Source organism: Vigna umbellata, chromosome 1 (genome assembly GCF_029865625.1).
Source record: "Vigna umbellata cultivar VRB3 chromosome 1, Vumbellata_1.0, whole genome shotgun sequence".
NCBI classification, from domain to species: domain Eukaryota; kingdom Viridiplantae; phylum Streptophyta; class Magnoliopsida; order Fabales; family Fabaceae; genus Vigna; species Vigna umbellata.
The window spans coordinates 27,480,425-27,492,971 of NC_142165.1; the positions used below are offsets into that span (position 1 = coordinate 27,480,425).

General features: G+C 33.8%; 1 pseudogene; it reads left to right on the top strand.

Moving 5' to 3' along the window:
* The first annotated feature begins 397 nt into the window (after positions 1-397).
* On the top strand, positions 398-1,162 carry LOC148205039 (uncharacterized; annotated as a pseudogene).
* The last annotated feature ends 11,385 nt before the right edge of the window (positions 1,163-12,547 follow it).

The following is a 12,547-nucleotide window of genomic DNA, read 5'->3' on the forward strand; positions in this document are numbered from 1 at the left end:
GCCCCGGTCTAAACGATTTGAGGCAATTTTGGTAGTGGTGGATCGTTTAACAAAATACTGCCACTTTGTTCCCCATAAACATCCTTATACGACAAAGTCCTTAGTTGAGATTTTTGTAAAAGAAGTAATAAGGCTGCATGGAGTACTAAATTCGGTGGTGAGTGATAGGGATCCTATATTCATGAGCTTGTTTTGGAGGGAGCTCTTTAAGATGCAAGGAACAAAGCTGAAAATGAGCACCGCGTATCATCCGCAATCGAACGGATAGACTGAGGTAACTAATCGATGTCTAGAGACTTACCTCAGATGTTTTATTATTGATCAACCCAAAACGTGGGTGATTTGGGTGCCGCGGGCAGAGTTGTGGTTTAATACCACTTATCACAGGTCTACGCAAATGACTCCTTTTGAAGCGGTGTATGGAAGAGCTCCTCCTAAGATTGTACAGGTGGTTCAAGGTGAGGTGAGGGTAGCAGCTGTTCAAAAGGATCTTCTGGAGAGGGATGAAGCATTAAGATAGTTGAAGTCTCATTTATTGCGTGCCCAAGATAGAATGATTATTCAAGCTAATAAGCATCGAAGGGAAAGACATTTTGCTGTAGGAGATCTTGTGTTTTTGAAGTTGAAACAGAATAGACAACAGCCGGTCATAAGCAAAATTAATCATAAATTAAGTGTTAAATACTATGGACCATTTGAAGTAGAGGAGAAAGTAGGAGAGGTGGCATATCGTCTGAAATTACCACCTACTTCAAAGATCCATCCTGTTTTTCATGTATCTTTGTTGAAGAAGGCGATGGACAAGTATAAGGTCGAGGATGCTCTCCTTACAGGGTTAGATGATGACAGAGCCGAAGTATTAGTTCCTATGGCCATATTAGCCACTAGGAACTACACCAAAAGAGGGGAAACTAAGAAGCAAGTACTGGTTCAATGGAGGGAACATAATGCAGACGAAGCAACTTGGGAAGATGAAGTAAATATTAGAAGTCAATTTCCAGAGTTTAGCCTTGAGGACAAGGCTTTAATTCATGAAGAATGCATTGATACGTACCCAAGTGTTAGGCAAGTCAATGAACCCTTGATTCAAGGAGGAGGAAATAATAAAAATAGGTGGGGCAGAGTTTATAAGAGGAGAGAAAAGGGTGACGTGGCTTTGTGAGGGAAATGTGTTAGTTAGAAGAGAGAAAAAGAGTATGGGTTGTTATATATTATGAGGTGTAGGATGTGAGAGGGGACACATTTTGTTTTAAGTGGAGTGGGAGGAGAATAATTATTATGATTCTTCTAAGGAGCTTGGCTTTAGGCAAATGGTCCTGGAACCTTCTGAGTTTTCTGTTTTCATCATAATAGTGAATTTTCATCATTCCACTTTTCACACTTCATATTTTCGATTGTTCCATTTATTCATAAACTCTGCTTTCTATCATATTGATTAAAAAGAAAAAGAAGAAAATTATTGAAAGGTAAAGTGAATAGTTAGAAGTGACAATAGTACCTGCACATGATAGAGGAGAAGGCACAATAGTGCATCCACCCTCATCTCCTACACAAAAGAAACAACTTAGGCACTCTTGATAACAATTAATTTTAACCATAACATTGATCTAATAATTATAGGATTCTACTCACAAAATACTTATCCCCTTCCCCCAATTTCACAAGGCACCATTTGCCACTACTGAAGGTGATTTCTACAGCAACAACTGAGTTCATATCTTTCTTTTAAATGCTTTGGCATCAAAGTTTATTCTTGAGATAACCATTCTCATGGAAACAAAATAAATTCATTGTAGCAGGTAGGCAACCTAATAGTGGCATTCCAAACTTACATTCAAAATAGTAGCATTTTCATCATGACCAGAGGTAGCAGAAGCAAAGTTTACTCCAATAAGAAGATTTTTCCTTAATGCTTGTGGGCTAATATATGCAGGAGCATAACTCTTTCAGAATAAATTGTTTAAATTCGAAGAGAGACACAAACATTTCAAAGAGAGATACAATTGAAGACAAAGTCGAATGTATGCTCACTGTTGATAGGGGAGCAATGTAAATGTTAAACCCAATCCCTTATGTGTTTGGTTTTTGATGATGAAAACACATATATGTTTCTATGACAACAACATAAATGTTTCCTTATGTTTAAGACATATATTGCCTGAACTGTTTAGGTTGCATACTTTCTATGGTTGTACATGTATTTACATTTGTTGTATGCATACTCATCTTTTCATATATTAAAACCACTTGCACAAAGTAGATATGAATGAAGTAATCGATTACAGTGGTTATGTAATCAATTAAGTTCATCAGATAGCTAATGTTTAAACTGTGGCAAACTACAATTTTTAACCGATTACATTATGTGTATAATTGATTAAAACTCATGTCGTTGCTAACACATGTTTTCTATGTGCTGTGATGATTTTTGAGAAGAAAAAGTTTTCAAAATTTTCTGTGTGTAATACTTAACCGATTACACTGTTTACTTAATTGGTTAAGTCTGGTATACTTTGAAAATTTTTTTCAAGATATGTCATAACGGTCATATTTTCAAATAATCTGACTTATATTTTATGTGCAATTGATTACATTAATTTCTTAATTAGTTAAATCTGTTTTACTGTATTTTTGGTGTAACTCTGTTAAATGTGTAACCGATTACATTATTTTCGTAATCGATTAAAAAGCTTCAGACATAAGAAAATCTATATAATGATGCGTTGCAATGTGCATTAAGAACTTTTGATCATTTGAAATTTTAAATTTGATATCAATGAGTCAAGAAAAGAATCGTAGGTGCGCTGGTTACTCCATGAATCAAGATACAAAAGATTTGCATATTTTGAAGGATTCTTGAAGGATAGCTTTGAACGTTTATTGGTTGATCAACTATTGCACATTAAGGTGTTTTCTTTCCTGATCAAAACTTTGTTTGCAATCAAGAGATTGTGGTTTCCCTGTGCGTGTTTCCAGGAAGAAGAACTTGTTGTTCTTGTGACTTTGAGAAGGGTCTCAAAGGGGTACTACAGAGAAGAGAATTGTTCTTTCTGTAGGGTGTGTTTTTCCTATAATAGATTGGTGAGTTAGAGAGGAGATTACATTTGGGAGTTGGTCTCTATAAAGCCTTGCTGTAAAAACTCAAATCCTTTTGGTGGAAAGTCTTTCAGTCTGAGGTTGATTGGAAGAGATTGAATGTAGGCATTGAGGCCGAACCGGTATAAAAAACTGTGTTTGTTTTCTATCCTTTAACTTCTTTACTGCATTATTTTCATTACTGTTTTATGCGTTAAAGATCATTCTAAAGATTTCCAAAAAGATAGAAAATAAAGAATTTTTATTCAAAACCAATTCATCGTCCCTCTTGGTGTTGAGAAACAAGGCATAACATTTCTTACACTCACCATTGGTCAGAAGTTATTCTAGATTGACAACCTGAGAGGCTTTCGCGATTTCTCCTTTCTCGCGAAGGAGGCCGAGCCACTCCCTGAAGCCTCCGAATAGGTTTTCGTCGTTGTCAGCGCCACTCTTCTCTCGCATAGGGCTTCTTCCATCTTCAAATTCTACAACACTCACCAGGAGCAGTAGAGGTGTCTTCACGGTTTGATCCAACAAGTGGACAGTGCCTGGAGTCGTTGCAGGTGTAGACAACGCCAACGCAATGCCTCCTTCTTCGATCTATAATGGCTGCTGTAACAATCCTATAAATCACTGTGTTGTGTGTTGTTCCAATTAATATTCAATTGCAATCAATTTCATAACTAACTATTTCACTGGTTTTTGATTATAAGAGTGTCTAAGAAGAGTTTTGAAGAATCAATGATCAAATTTGGGTTTTACACATCAAGATTTTATAAAGAAACTAGAATGAATTGTTATGATCTGATTTGCACTACTGGAGTGTATTCAGAAGATTAGTTTCATCATCTATAATCTGAGGATTGTGTTCCTGTGTAGGTGTGCCAGGGAAGAGAGTCGTGTGTGTTCTTGTTGAGTGTTGAGATTGTTCTCATTGAGTGTTGAGATTGTTCTCAAGGTGTTAAGAGAGTTCTGATTGTTCGCTATTTGGTAAGAGTATGAGGGTGTTCACATCTTGTTTTCTATAGTGATTTTGAGTGGGGTGAGAACTACATTGAGAGGGGATATCTTTGTATTCTTACAACTCTATCATTGTAGTGGAATCCTCTCAACTCAGGTTGTTGAAGGAAGACTGAATGAAGGCTTGGTCGAACCAGTATAAATTGATTATGTCAATCTTTCTCTATCCTTTTCTCTTTTATTGTTGATTCATCATTCTTGTTTTATTAAAATCAAAGATTTTGCAAAGCTTTTGAAAAGATCATTTTTTTTAAAGAAAAATCCAATTCACCCCCTCTTGGTTTGAAATATAAAGGCATCTCTTTTCTAACAATTGACATCACAGCTAGGAATTCAAAAATTCCTCAAATTTTAATGGATTACCTTTTTTATTTAATCAATTAAAACGTTCCTGATGGCCAATATATCTCAGACGTTTGGAGAAGTGGCATCAACAAATAGGCCACCACTATTTGCGGGTGAGAATTACCCTTTTGGAAAAATAGGATGGAGATTTTCTTGGAATCAGTGGATAAGAGTGTATGGGTTGCTATTATCAATGGTCCCTTTGAACCAAAAAAAGTAGAGATTGGTAAGACAAAGGTCAAAGACTTTTCTAAGTGGACTATAAATGAGAACAAGAGAGCTCACTACAATGTAAAGGCCAAGAACATCATCTCCTCAACACTCACTATTGATGAATTCTACAGAATCTCTATGTTCTCGACAACAAAAGAAATGTGGGATGTTCTAGAGGTCACCCATGAAGGAACAAATGAGGATAAGAGAGCAAGAAAGAACTCTCTCATCCAAGAATATAAGATGTTTAGAATGAAGGTTGGTGAAACTATCTACGACGTACAAAAAAGTTTCACTCATATTGTTAACCACCTTCTTGCCTTGGGAAAGACTTTTGACAAAGAATAAATCAATATCAAGATCTTGAAGAGTCTAAACAGAAGCTGGTAGTCAAACGTCACTGCCATTTCAGAATCAAGAGACTTGATAACTATGAATATGGCTACACTGTTTGGAAAATTGAGGAAACATGGGCTTGAACTTGGAAGATTGAAAGAAGAGGAAGAAAGTGAACTAAAACACACAATTGCCCTTAAGACTTCAATTCTTATTTTGCAGGAAACTCTAGAGCAAATAAGAAGAAAGGCAAAGTTGTTGCTACTCTAACATGCTATGAATATGGAAAAGTAGGCCATGTCAAACCTGAGTGTCTTGTTCTAAAAACGAAGCAAAAGCTGGATGACAGGACCAAATAAGACAGCAGAAAGCATAAGCAAAAGAAGGCCTATATAGCATGGGAAGATAATGACTCAAACTGCGCTTCAAGTGACTCTGATGAAAGCTTGGAAGATGAGACCAATTTGTGCTTGATAACAGGTTCAATGTGTTCAGATAGCAGTGCCAACAATTTTGGTGATGAGTCTATAGAGGACAGGTATTATCAGTTGCTTGATGCTTTTCTAGAGCTACATGGTGTTGTAAAGAAGTGGAGACACAATGGCTCAAGGAAAGTTCAAAAGTGAATGTTGGATTATTCTGTACAGTCATCTATCAATCATATTCTGTATAGTCATCTATCAATCATATTCTGTACAGTCATCTATATGTGTGTAATGAATGTTGGATTATTGAAATGAAAGAATTGTGCGGAAATCCATGTTTGTGTATTTTAACCTATTATATGAATAATTTATTAGCCTTTTCTCAATGCTTTCTATGTTTACCTGAATCTGGATTCTGTTACGATTTAATCTGTTATGGAAATAATGTAATCGATTAGACTTTTTCATTGTTTTCTCTGTATGCTGAAATTGTCATATGAAATGAACTTAATCTGTTAAGTAAAAAGGATAATCTAGATCTGCTTATGTTTGGGCTTTTCAAGTTTGCAAATGGGCTTCCCTCTAGACTTAATCTATTATAATGGAACCCTAATCTATTAAATTATTCACCTACTATTTTCTGAGACCGAATTCAAATCTTCACCTCCTTCCTAATCTCTCCATCAAGCACTTTGACTAATCTACTAACATGGCTTCATCTTCCTAACCAAAATGCATAAAAAGAATGGCACGCAAATCCAGTGATCCTACTTTGGAAGGATAGATCAATGATTACTGGAGAACCAAGAATATTATTCCCCATAAGGACATCAATGTAAGTTTCTTCAGAAGAGAAGGTTTTAACTTCCAAGACTAACTGAACAATCAAGGGCTGAAGACATTCGTGGAACTCATGGGAGAATGGTAACCTGACCTAGTAAGGGTATTCTATTCAAATCTGAAGATTAGTGAAGGCACACACTATGTTCCAAGGTGAAAGGAATTAACATAAAATTGATAAAAGAGGTATGGTCCTTCATTGCTGGATTTCACCTAGGGGTGAAAAGACCCATCTCGGAATTGAAGGTCTACATAAATTCTCTTCCTATAGGGACTGTCTAAGAGATCCTAATCAATCGCGTGACTACTAATTGTACAAAACAGGTTGAATGAAAAGGAATGATTGCTTGTGTGCATTCGTTATTGCTTAGATTTTGCTTCCAAGGGAGAGCAATTATGCTTAGCTAACTACTGAAGACAACTGCATCATCCATGCACTGGAAGAGAACATACAAACATACTAGATTGTTGCCATTACAGATAATATGGTCAAAGTGACCAGGATGGATACTGCTAGTTTGCCTTATGTTGTGTTCATCTCAAAAACTCATTCAATTTTATAATGTTGATCTTACTGAAGAAGCCACTGAATCATCTAGAAAACTAAGTTTGGTTGACAAAAATGCCTTACATCACATGAGGTTAAGGCATGGAGAAAATGCTTGGGTCTTCAAGAATGAAAATTTCAATGAAGAAGAGACTCATTCTGTTGATGCTTCATCTGCTGCTTCCTCTTTCAGGCCGAAAACAGAATTTAAGAAATTCATGGTTAGGCAAATGCATTCATTGTCAACTCTCTACTAGTCTCAATTTGACAAGATAGACAAGGACATTACTATTATTCAAGAGAAACTGGGGATTTAGAGTTTGAATGATGATGATGAGGAAGAGGAGAATGATGAGGATGAAAAAGTAGCCATGGAAGAAGATGGAGAAGGAGACGATGGAGATGATAACGAAGAATAGAGTGAAGCGGAAGAAAGCGATGACAATATTTTACTTAGGTATATGATTTAAATTCGATTTAATTTTAAATCTGTTTTGGCAAATTGTAATTAAGCCATAATGCTTTGTCTTTGAAGAATTTGTTTCTTGTTTATTTTCCTAAGCTGTTTGAATGAATATCTGGTTTAAGATATTCTGGTTTTGAGAACAATATCCTAGATTTTATTTTTTTTAATGCAATTTGGATTATTGAAATTAGGTTCTATGTTTGAATGGAGTGATTGAATTACATTTGTAGTTGAATGAATGTTTCGAATCTGTTATAAGTGTGGAAATCTGGAATAACACTCTATCATGTGCTGAAATGCATATTTTCATCCATTAATCATGCATTGTTACACAACCATTGCTCTTATCATGTTTATTATGATACTAACAAGTTACAATGTTAAGAAAGTTGTGTTTACAAGTTACAATGTGATCATGACAGGTTAAATGGTCAAACAATATGATTCTTATCATATATACGAAATTTAACAAATTAAAAAGTTTTATGATCTGTTAAAGAATTTGAAGTGTTATTTTCTTAATCTGTTACATTAATAATGTAATCAATTAGGTTATAAAATCTGGTTTTATATGCTTATAATTGCATTTTGAGTTGCTGGACACGTTTCAAATGTTCTTATATACATGTTTGGCATAAAACATATATCATATGTTGCAGATAGCTCAAATTAGTTTTGAAATCTATCATATATGCATCATTATGAGATGATAACTCTATTGTAGATGTGCTAACACATTTATCGTATATTTTGATGCACCATAATTGATATCTAAGTGTCATTACTACAATAATACTCTATGCTTTATATCCATTGCCTACATTATCTTGGGTATTAGGAAATGCACATGATATCATATTTTATATTCATTTGAATTCAGTATAAATGCTCTGCTATGTATCTGTCATATACATCTGGTATACTGTTTCAAATTGATAAACTAAGCTTTGATACATACTCTGATGATCAATCATATACTGCTCACATTCTAGTATAGTGTTACATCTCTTTATGATAGGGGGAGCATTATATTCTTAATGGTCTGTAAGTACTTTTTATGTTCTTTAACACATAATTATTCCATGTTACTTTTTCTGCCATTTTTTGCTAATGCCCAAGGGGGAGAGTGATATGGAACAACATGCCTAGAGGGAAATAAGCCTAAGAACTAAACAAGAACAATTAGGAAATGGAATTAAAAGACTAAAAATGTAAGAGAGAAAGGAGAGGAAACTTATGAATTGGAAGGTATGCCACTTGAAAGAATCAAAGGTAAATGTCAAGGAGGATCGCCACTTAATCTTAACAAGATAAGACCCAAAATTAGACTAAGAAACATAATTCTATCTCAAAGATGTAATGCAATTGAATGAAAAACACTCTTTATATTCAAATTTGGAGGTGTTCAAGGTGTATCTACAAAGGAGACCTTAGGTTGCCTATATAGCACTAGGAGATGAAGTAGATGGAGAAAACTCAAGTGTTGATAGGGGGAACAATGTGATAGCTGAACCCAATCCCTGTTATGTTGTTTTTGATGATGACAACACATTAATAGCAACAACACATGAATGTTATCATGTCACAATAGAAAAGGTTTTTGTGTTGGTTAAACATATGTGGAATATGTACATGCTTACTGTGATAATTGCATATAATGTGTTAATTGCATATGTTGGACATAATGTGTTGGTTATGCATTTTGGATTGATTATGATGTGATTATATCTGTATGCATACTTATGTTTCTGTGTAATGAAAACCACAAGCACAAAGGCATATCTACATGACATAATCAAATACAATGTTGTGGTAATCAATTAAGGTCATCAAACAACTTATGTTTTTAACTGTGGCAAAACAACTAGTTTGAATCAATTACATTAGTTGTTAAATCAATTAAAACTCGTGTTTTTACATATATCTTTTTCAAATATGCTGTGATGAGTTTTTGAAAAGAAAATTTTTCAAAATATGTTTAAGAGTTAAGCTTAATCAATTACATATGTTGTGTATTCAATTAAGTTTTTTATGTTTTGAAAACTGATTTCATGATAGTCATAACTGCTTTAGCGGGCATATTTTTAAATATTTTTGACTAACATTTATTGCAAATCGATTACATTAACTGAGAATTCGATTAAAAGCTGAGTTTGTTGTAATGTTGTTACATTTGTTTTAATGTAACTGATTACATAAGTAACATAATCGATTGTTTTGCATTTGAACTGATAAAAACTATATATTGACGCACTGCTTGCAATACTAAATTTTTTTTATCTGATATTCTCGTGAGAAAATTTTTTACAGGTTGCTCATACGCTCCAAGAATCAAGAACGTGAAGAATTTGAAAAATCTTGAGATATTCTTGAGAGGCATTTTCGTGGACTACATTGGCTGATCACATTAGCACTACTATAGGTGTATCTGTTTTGATCAGAAGAAGTTTCTACAATCTTTGATTTGATGTTTCCCTGGACGTGCGCGTCAAGAAGAAGAGTGAGGAGCTCTTCGACTTTGAGAGGGGATTCTCAAAGGGTTTCTGCAACAAGGACAAGCGGTTTTTTGTGTGTAGGTTTATTCTGTTTCTATATTTGATTGAGAGTTTGGAAGGTGTTTTCATTTGAGAGAGCTTTGTAAAACCATTGCTGTAATAGTCTGATCATTATAGTGAAATATTCTTCAATCCGTGGTTGATTGGAAGGATGACCGAATGTAGGCATTGAGGCCGAACCAGGATAAAAACTGTGTTTGTTTTTCTCTCTTTGTCTCTTTACATTTTCATTGCATACATAGTTTTCTTACCACACAAGAAAGATTTCAAGATCATTGTATTTGTGCAAAAGGATTTTGAAAGTGAACGATTTTATAAATCACCAATTCAACCCATCCCCTCTTACTGTTGAGAATCAAGCCTCATAATTTCTAACATAAAGGATGTGGGACTTAGAGGTCTTCAAGTCTTGACAACAACTCTCAAGGTTGTTTTAAGTCTCACATCTCTTAATTCTACAACCTCGTTAGGTTATACAGCTACCTAACTAGTCTAAAGATCAAAACTAAAAGTATACATGAGATAACTTGCAATACAAGTAAGTAAAAGGAGAAAAGACTTATTTATTCTTCTTTCTTTTAAGTCCAAGATATGTGAAGTCCCACATTGCTTGCACCATGAAGAAAAGAAGAATATATAAGCTTCTTTACAATCAATCTAAGAGAAAGAAACTAGAAACTAAAATAGGCAAAATACAAGCCTAAGAAAACGTATGCTATTTCTTTTTATGCTTCTTGTTACTATTAAAAATCTTCATTCTTGCCCTATCTATGATCATATTAGAGAGTAACTGGAAAACATGTTTCTTGTTGTGCATCATAAAAAAGGGGGAGATTGTTGATAGGGGGAGCTATACCTACCCTATATATCTATATTTTTTTCACAACAAATGACATAACAATTGCTTTATCCTTATTGTGTTTGTGATTGATGTGCCTGATATATGTATTCATTATTTGTTGATGAATCTTGCTTTAAAACAAATTGAACATTTCATTTTTGGAAGAAATAATCGATTAAGCAAATTATATAATCGATTAAACAAATGACATAACAATTGCTTTATCCTTATTGTGTTTGTGATTGATGTGTCTGATATATGTATTCATTATTTGTTGATGAATCTTGCTTTAAAACAGATTGAACATTTCATTTCTGGAAGAAATAATCGATTAAGCAAAGTATATAATCTGTTAGAGTTCTCCAGATCACTTGTATGCCTAATAGGAACAAATAGTTGTATAATCGATTAAAACACGTTGGTATGGTAATATATCTTTCATTGGTGTATTCATCTGTTTAGAAGGAAAATTGATTTGAAAATTTGCGTAAGTGTTGACATAACCGATTACATAAGTTTCATAATCGGTTAAATATGGTTCATATGTCAAAATCAATTTCATTTAAAACCTTAACTATTTTTAATGGTTAAATAAATTTATTACTAGGTTACAATAATTGTATAATAGATTGCATGTGTTGTATAATCTGTTAAATCAAAACAAAAGCAAATTTTTTAAAGTAGAAGGAAAAGCTTAATAAATTACATTATTTTAGTAATCGATTAAAATGCATCAGGATTCAGAAAATCATATAAATAATTGTCTAACGTGTTGTTTCAATTAAAATTCAATTGCTATCAATTTTGATAACTATCTGTTTCATTGAGTTTTGATAACAAGAGCGTCTAAGAAGAATCTTGAAGAATCAAGGATCAAATTTGGGTTTTACACATCAAGATTCTATCAAGAAACTGGGTTGAATTGTTCTGATTGGATCTACACTACTCGACTATATTTAGAAGATCAATTTCATCATCTATAATATGAGGATTGCGTTCTTGTGTAGGTGTGCCAAGGGAGAGAGTCGTGTGTGTACTTATTGAGAGTAGGGACTGTTCTCAAGATGTTAAGAGATTTGTGATTGTTTTCTGTTTGGTAAGAGTGTGAGGGTGTTCACCTCTTGTTTGCTATAGTGATTTTGAGTGGGGTGAGAAGTACATTGAGAGGAGATATCTTTGTATTTTGATAACTCTATCATTATAGTGGAATCCCTTCAACATAGGTTGTTGAAGAAAGAGTGGATGTAGGCTTGGTCGAACCAATATAAATTGATTGTATAAATCTTTCTCTATCCTTCTCTCTTTTATTGTTGATTCTTCATTCTTGTTTTATTAATTTCAAGAAAGCCGAAGATTTTGCAAAGCTTTTGTAAAGATCAATTGTTTAAAGCAAAATCAAATTCACCCCCCTCTTGGTTTGAGGTATAAAACATATCTTTCGTAACATATATTTCATTTACAAATGGATTTTTCTGTCAGTATAATCCGTCGGTAATTGAAATATGTATTACCGACTAATTATTTCGTCAGTAAATCCATCACTAAAATATAGACAAATTTTCTACGTAAAATTTCACATTCAGTGTTAACATATATTATTTCTTTATCTACTAGGCAAAACTGAACCATTAAGGAAATCATGGTGTTCCTCTAATGACACAATGTAGGAAGGTTCCCTGGTGGCAAAGTAGGGTACAAAAGAAGAATAAACATAACTAGTTTTTAAAGGTGTAAACTTTAGCATAATTAATGAGAAATGGGAAGATGAGTGTGAGTGGCTGGTAATGTGAAGCAACTTTGAGGAGTTGAGGCCTATAAAAGTCATGGAAACAACACGTTTCAATTAAATTGGAAAGTTTTTTATTTTCTTTTCTTGTGAAA